Genomic DNA, 8,605 nt, shown 5'->3' with positions numbered 1-8,605 from the left:
AATAATTCAAACAATCAAAAGGATAAATATCCACACATGCAAGAAAGCAACCTAGATTAGGCTTGATTTGCTTAGGGATTTATCTCTCCCCATCAGAGGCACCAGTTATCGCTACACGAAAAATACAGAGTCACCATCGGTTTTTATTTATTCGAAAGGAAAGGGAAAATATCGAGAAAACTCCAAAGAATGGTCGTCGCAACCACAAACGGGTTCGGAAGTCGGTTATGCAAAGGGAAGGTATTAGCACCCCTCACATCCATGGTAGTCCATGGGAACCATCTAGGATGTTTACGCTTAAATGTGTGTTGTTTATCGAAATGTTTGCTTGCCAAAGGTTTGCGGAGTGGAAGTAGATTTTAAATTAGTGTCCTCGCCAAGGATTGGGTCCTTGTGCCTACGTATGCCCACTTGCTGAAGTGAGAAATCAGAGCCCCGTAGTTCGTTGATTTAAAATGTTTGTTTGTTTTTGTTGATTTTATTACCTTGAAGAAGGGTTTTCGAAAGTGATGCCCTAAGGCTCAAACAAAAGGTTTGAACGCGTTGAATTGTTTTTAGGTTTTGAGAAAGTGTTATTGATTTCGGATTACACTAAAGACTATGTGTCGCATTACGCGAAAAACCGGCGGGAAAAGACACAGAGCCGCCACCGTGCGTTATTTATCCCAAAGGAGGGAAAGGAAACGCTCAAAGTAAACCTGGAAAGGAATGGTCTCACGACCAGAGATTGCAAGGATCGGGAGTCGGTTATGCGAAGGGGAGGTATTAGCACCCCTACGCATCCGTTGTACTCGACGGGATTCACGCTCAAAAGAATAGAAGAAAGGTTGCTAAATAACTGCTCGAAAACTGCACACACACACTGGAATAAAACACAGATGAAAGACGGAAGAAGGTGACTCGGCAGGATGTCGCATCCTGGGCCTACGTAGTTTGTCAGACACAAACATCAGAGTCGACGTAGTTCGGGGAAAGGGGAAACATGCTCGCTAGGATGTTGCATCCTATGCATACGTATCTTATCTAACCAGAGGAAGAATCAGAGCACTCGTAGCTCGGTTAACGCACGCCAAACAAAACGCTAAACGGAGACGCTGAGACGTCAGAGCAAACACCCAAACACAAACTGGGAACGGAATGCCAATCGCTGGGCTTACATCCGACTCCACAAAAGAAACGCAAACAGGAAACCGACTGCCAATCGTTGGAATTTTGTCAGACTCCAAACAAGCAAACACACACAGGAAACCGACTGCCAATCGCTGGACTTACGTCAGACTCCAAACAAGCAAACACACACAGGAAACCGACTGCCAATCGATGGACTTACGTCAGACTCCAAACACACACAAGAGGGTTGAAAAAGGAAAAGGGTGCCCGGAGAGATCAGCTCATCTCCTGCCTACGTACCTCATCTGGTATGAGGATCAGGGCGACGTAGTTCCCCTTAACAGGGAAAGAACTTCTATCCTAACCAGAGACTAGGGAGACTACGACTCGAGCCTAGAAGTTGTCATGCATACGATCCCTATGTTGAGGTCTCTAATCCTAACTCGCACAGGAAGCAAGCTAGCCTAAACAGCAAATAAGCAAACACAAGCACAAGAGAGCAAGCACACACACTATATGCAAACAAGTGGCTCATACAAGGCTGGGCTTTAGTCAAGGGGTCATATCAACCTCGACAAACAAGCCGGTTCTGTCCTGGGTATTTTGAGCTCTTAACCCTAACATTGAGAGTTAGGGTGAAGCAGATGAAATGGGAAATGAGGATCAGACCTCATAGCTCTTAACCCGGGCCTGGGTGAGCTTGAATCAATGAAAGTGTGGGAGTCCAGAATGAGGAACTCTATTCCACAATGACTGACTCTATGTACAAGATTTTGGGTTTTTATTCAAAATGCGTCAACACATAGGGTGAGCAAGATGAAGGACTCAACCGAATAGAAGGGGACGGATTGCACATCCCTTTCATCTGCCAATGCCTCTTCACTTAGGAGGTCTTTACATGTACAAGGCACAAAGATAAACAAGCACAAACATTGCCTCTTAAGGAGGGCTTCAGACAGGTGCCTGCCAAAAATAACATGACAGGTCTTCTAGACTACATGGAGAGTAGGAAGTTACCTAGGTGGTATGCCAACCACAAGCAAAGCAAAGCAACTCAAATAATGAGTTAAAGCGGCTAAAGTACCTGTAAGAAAAGCTAAACCAGTCAATATTTACATTCAGACAAATCAAACAATCAACAACAGTCAGACAACCAATCATCAGACAACAATGGTGCGAGGCATAAGATGCAAGCAAACTAAATTGATTCACCATCCAAAAGACCTACAAAACAGCAAGATTAGTCAACCAAAATAACTTGTATCTCAAGTGATGAGATCATATACACCAATGTGACTAATTGCTTGGAACATGAAACACAAAGTCCAAAGGATGAGAACAAACCACTAGCTCAAAGGCTAGGGTCAAAGGTGGGGCAAAAAGTCAAAACAGAAACTAAAACTCAACATGAATCACGTTTACTCTATCAAGAACATGTCCTAAAAAGGACCAAGTCAAAAGCTTTAATCCAAGCCATGTAATGAGCAAGAGGAGTCAATGGCAAATTCAAAGCATTCAAATGGACCTTAAGAATCAAAATTCCATATCAAAACATAAATGAGTCAAACAATTCTAGAAATTTTTATGTGCATACAACATGTCCAATACAATCATCATGCCAAAAATCATAAACAGAGGAGCTCATTTGATATGGAAATGAAAATGCATAAGTTAATCATCCAATTGTGTCACACACATTGTCACACCATACAAAGATGTATGCAAAACAGAAATGGAAAATGAGAAAAATACACAATCAAGCCTCAAACATCCATCAACATGTTGGGAATAATCATGCAAAATTTCATGGCAATTGGATCAATATTGAGCATTTCATAATAGAAAGAATGAAGCAATGTCACAAATGCATACATGTTCACATAATCAGCCACAATTCCAAATCCAGCAACGGTAAAATCATAAAATCCACACCAAAAAATAAAGGACAATCATATGAACATTTAGCAAAAAGAATGGATTTATTTGGGTCATTTTTCAATTGGATATGAATTTTTGAAGTTGGCATAAAAATTTGAATTAAAATGAACAATGCACATGGAATTATGGAGGGAAAGGCAAAATGAGGAATTAATTTGAAAAAGGTGCTGGCAGGCGGATTCGAAGCGTGTACATAATTAAAACAAGGCGCTCAACACAAATATATCAAAAATGATGGCGCTAGGATTCGAAGCGAGGGAAGATCAAAACGCGTAGCTTCATTTAATTGACATGGCACGCTTACATCAGCATTCAACTGCCACATGGATTGGTCAAAGGAGCGTTGGCCAATGGAATGGCCAACGATGCGCTCAAGTGGCATCTACAAGGACAAAGCCCTAGCGCCAGCAAGGCCTGAACCAGACGGTGGTTCACACGGCCAGGCAGGGAAGAAACAACCGTCTTCCTCGCGAAGACGGCGGAGTGAACAGCAACGTCAACATAATTTTTTTGCAGAATTTCGAAATGAATACATCATTCAAACGCTCATAACATGTAGATTATAGATCGAGCAATATTTCATCAAAACAAGCCATGGATAATGAGATTCGAGCAAAAACATTTTAATGCACAAAACTTCAATCAAGCATATCTCAGTCAATAAGCCACCATTTCACACGAAATTTTCACCAGATTGATCAGCATGATATGAACTACAAGATCATGGCAAGAGATTTGAGAATTAGGAGGTTCGAAAAACCTACCTCTTGAAGATCAACTTCTGGAATCAGCAATTCCAAGGCCTAGCAAGCTACAAATCCACTCCTGAGTTCTTGTTATGAAGCTTTGTGAAGAAATTGGAGCTTGTAGTGGCTTAGATCTTGCTCAAATCTGAACTTCCATGTTTGTGTTCTTGAACTTGCACAGCACGATTCTGGTCCAATTTTGATGATCCAATGCTTGATCTACACCAAATCCATACCAGAGAACAAGAATATGCAAGAAAATAGCAAGGTTATGTGGAAGAAATTTGAATTTCAATGGAGAGAGAAAATTGGAGGGAACTTTTCAATCTAGATCTAGAATTGTGAATCTGGAAATTCTGTTAGGATTAACCTTTTATATGCTTGCCTAATCATGCTGAAAAATTAATTAAGCTTTGGTTAATTGGAGATTAGTGAGAAATAAGGTGTTATGCAAAAATTGGTTTTTTCACCCCATGCATGCAATCCCACGTGAACAGTAACAATGGCCATGCAATTTCACTTAAAATCCTCCTATGAACATGTTGGAATAGTTAAAAACTCCACATGATGCACCAATTTTGAATTCATGATTTTCCCTCCAAAAATCACATGTATGCACCAATGACCATATGATGAAATTTCATGTAATGTGATGAATGATTTGGAAACTACATGTCATGAGAAGAAATATGCAAAAATAGGCACTCATTTTGGAGTTATGAGTCAAAAGTTATGGCATTTTGAAGTTCCATGCACACTTGGCAATGATTTGATTATATCTTCTCAACCATTCATCAGATGCTCATGATCTTGGACTTCTTGGAAATGAGAGAGAAAGATCTTCAACTTTCATATTGGACAAAATTTCATTTGAAGCTTCTTTGATGTTGGAAAGCTGAGTTGAAGTTGGTCCAAAAACTTGCCATTTTTGGAAACTTGAAATTACAGGTCACTTTCCATTTTTGGAAACTTTTGATCTGGCTTCAAAATCTTCAAGGTATGAGTTTGACATGTTGAATAAACCTCTTTGGGACATGAATGAAGTGTCTCAAACCATTTCTCCACCTCCTACCCCTTAGTTGACTTGCAGTTGACTTTTATGGGCCCCAGATGACCTGAAACTGCATTGTGGACTTTGAGCCTCTAGCACTTGGTACAATGGCTTCAAAATGAACCTTGACTCATGTAAGCTTTCTAGAACAACCATAGGGCCTTTTTCTCATGGAAATGCTTTGCTCCTTTGCACAGATGAATTCTCCTGATATCAGTTTTGACTGATAAGATGCAAGGTACTATGCAATGTTAATGCAGTGTTAGTGTAATGTCAAATGACCTAAAAAATGAAATGAATGTACAAATGGGGGGTGCAAATTTGAGGTGCTACAGCTGCCCCTATTCAATCAGCTAGGAACCTGAACGGATGAGAGCAACGGCTGTCAGACATTCAAGGTACACAGGGATTGAATACCAAAGAACCGTAGAAATTTGCACTCTGCGGGGGATGATCAAAGAAAAGAATGTTCACCAATGGCAACTTCCACTAGGGATTTGATATGGACCACTGGACCAGACAAGACGTTTACCAACGACTCTACTGGGAATTTTGATATTTTTATCAGAAAAAGGAACCATGACCAGACATCACCGGATGAATGGGAATAAAGAAGCCACGACCAGACGCCAACGGACGAATGGGAAAGACTCGACCAAACATCAACGGATGAAAGGGAGAAGGAAACCACGACTAGACGTCAACGGACGAATAGGAGAAAGAAACCACGACTAGACGTCAACGGACGAATAGGAAAAGAGAAACCACGACTAGACGTCAACGGACGAATAGGAATAAAGAAACCATGACTAGACGTCAACGGACGAATAGGAAAGAAGAAACCACGACTAGACGTCAACAGACGAATAGGAAAGGAGAAACCACGACTAGACGTCAATGGACGAATAGGAATAAATAAACCACGACTAGACGTCAACGGACGAATAGGAAAGAAGAAACCATGACTAGACGCCCAAGGACGAATAGGAAAGAAGAAACCATGACTAGACGCCAAAGGACAAATAGGAAAGACTCGACCAGACATCAACGGATGAATGGGAGAAAGAAGCCACGACCAGACATCGAAAGACGATGAATGGGAAGAGAAACCACGACTAGACGTCAACGGACGAATAGGAAAGAAGAAACCACGACTAGACGCCAAAGGACGAATAGGAAAGACTCGACCAGACATCAACGGATGAATGGGAGGAAGAAGCCACGACCAGACATCGAAAGACGATGAATGGGAAGAGAAACCACGACTAGACGTCAACGGACGAATAGGAAAGAAGAAACCACGACTAGACGCCCAAGGACGAATAGGAAAGAAGAAACCACGACTAGACGCCAAAGGACGAATAGGAAAGACTTGACCAGACATCAACGGATGAATGGGAGAAAGAAGCCACGACCAGACATCGAAAGACGATGAATGGGAAGAGAAACCACGACTAGACGTCAACGGACGAATAGGAAAGAAGAAACCATGACTAGACGCCAAAGGACGAATAGGAAAGACTCGACCAGACATCAACGGATGAATGGGAGAAAGGAACCACGACCAAACATCGAAAGACAGTGAATGGGAAGAGAAACCACGACTAGACGCCAACGGACGAATAGGAAGGGCTCAACCAGACATCAACGGATGAATGGGAGAAAGAAACCACGACTAGACGCCAACGGACGAATAGGAAGGACTCAACCAGACATCAACGGATGAATGGGAGAAAGAAACCACGACTAGACGCCAACGGACAAATAGGAAGGGCTCAACCAGACATCAACGGATGAATGGGAGAAAGAAACCACGACCAGACATCGAAAGACGATGAATGGGAAGAACTCGATGTTACGGACATCGAACGATGATGTCTACTAACACCAAAAAAGGAAGGACCCACACGGGGATCAACACGACACCTACTGGTATCATAAGGACGACATCTACATATGCCAAGATCAGGCAGACACCTGCCGAGGACTACACTGGGGAGTCAAGCTTTCTTTTCACGAGCGGGGGAGGAAATAAACCTCTCTGGGGATTGTCGATTCTGAATGCTGTCAGGAGCAACTACTGCAAATGTGTCGTTCAGATGTTGAAAGATGATCCACCTCTGCTGGGGATATGGTCCAATCAGGTTTAACACATGTATGCATATGTTCGGGCTTTTCTATGGCGTAATGCTCCATATTGAATGGAAATGCTACACGATTTGAAGATGCAAATGCAAATGATTGCTATATGCAAGATGCAAAGGCTACAAATCCCTGCTGGGAAGTACTGGTCGCTCTGCTGAGCACACGATCCTGTTTTGATCTTCCAACTCTGTGGGGAGACGCAACAACTCTACTGCGGATGCTAACTGATCCGACACTCTGGGGACGGTAGAGAAACCAACTCAACTGGGGAGTCTCTGGCTGGGGAACACGCCCTTCTCAAACGTGCTGGGGAATAACACTGCTGCTGGGAAAGAATAAACCCACCGGGGACAACTTTCACTGAATCCAATCCACTTGGGGACTCCTCCGGGGGAAACAACACCAATGCTTATCTCCAATAGGGATAACTACCAACCCAAGGGTAGGATTAACTCTACTGGGGATAATTTTCACCGAACCTGATCCGCTTGGGGATTTCGCTGGGGAAAACCATCAACGCAAACCTCTGCTGGGGAGACTTGCTAGGGGAAAACAATCACAACCCTGCTGGGGAAAAGCATTCACGACCCTGATGTGGATTACAGTACTTCAGACCCGACGGCTGAGGCACAATACTACCCGCAGGCACCACCGCTGGGGAAATAGCAACCTTCAGACTCAGTGGGGGCTAACAGTCCTCAGACTTGCTAGGGAAAAAGCCACCTGCAGACCTGGTTGGAAAAAACCTCCTCAACCCTGCTGGGGATTGCAGTTAACTTCAGGCTTGGCTGCCGAGGAAACACTGGTCTCGGACTTGCTGGGGAGACAAGCTCTGAACTTGCTTTGGACAACCCAACTTCTCACACTACTGGACAGTGCTGAAACACCTTTGGACAAATTGTGGCTCATCTGCTTTAGCCAGTAATCAAAGATAGTAATCTGCAAAACAGCAAGACATACCTGCCCCAGGGGATTGTATGGACAAGATACACCCAAGTGCAATCAACATTCAAAATGATTTTCAAATGTTTTATCTTTCTGCACGTTATTGTCTAGCCTTCATGTTTTTTAGATGCAATGTTTATCAAAAATTCGGACGTTTTTTCAAACAAAACAGTAAAAATAAAAACAAGAGAGCAATTTAACTGAATAACGACTTTTATTGATTGAAAATGGGCCTATAAAGGCGAATACATCAGGAAGCAATTCCTAGGAAGAGGTAATTGCGCACAAAAGGAAAATCTATCCTATTGGCAATGTGAACACGGCATCCACTATTTTCCAATTCTGTTATGACTAACAGATCATCAATTTCCCCATGTTCCTTGCTTTATGAGAAGAATGATTGGACCGGTCATATCCTTCAAGATGGCAGACACTGAAGCGCGATGAAGTACAGATAACTCAGACTGTAGTCTTCGCTTTGATCCCTCTTTTGCCTGGATCGCCTTTTCAGGTTTTCAATCCACCGGGATACCCATTTTTGCCTAAGCCGCCTTTGCGGGTTTTCGACTTACCGGGTGTACAAATTCTTTTCATTCTTTATCCCTAACTTTTGCCCGAACCTTTTTCTCTTTTTTTTTTGGTTCGCCGGGATGCCCTTTTTTGCCTGGAC

This window comes from Lathyrus oleraceus, chromosome 7 (assembly GCF_024323335.1).
Source record: "Lathyrus oleraceus cultivar Zhongwan6 chromosome 7, CAAS_Psat_ZW6_1.0, whole genome shotgun sequence".
NCBI classification, from domain to species: domain Eukaryota; kingdom Viridiplantae; phylum Streptophyta; class Magnoliopsida; order Fabales; family Fabaceae; genus Lathyrus; species Lathyrus oleraceus.
This window is presented reverse-complemented; position numbering follows the sequence as displayed.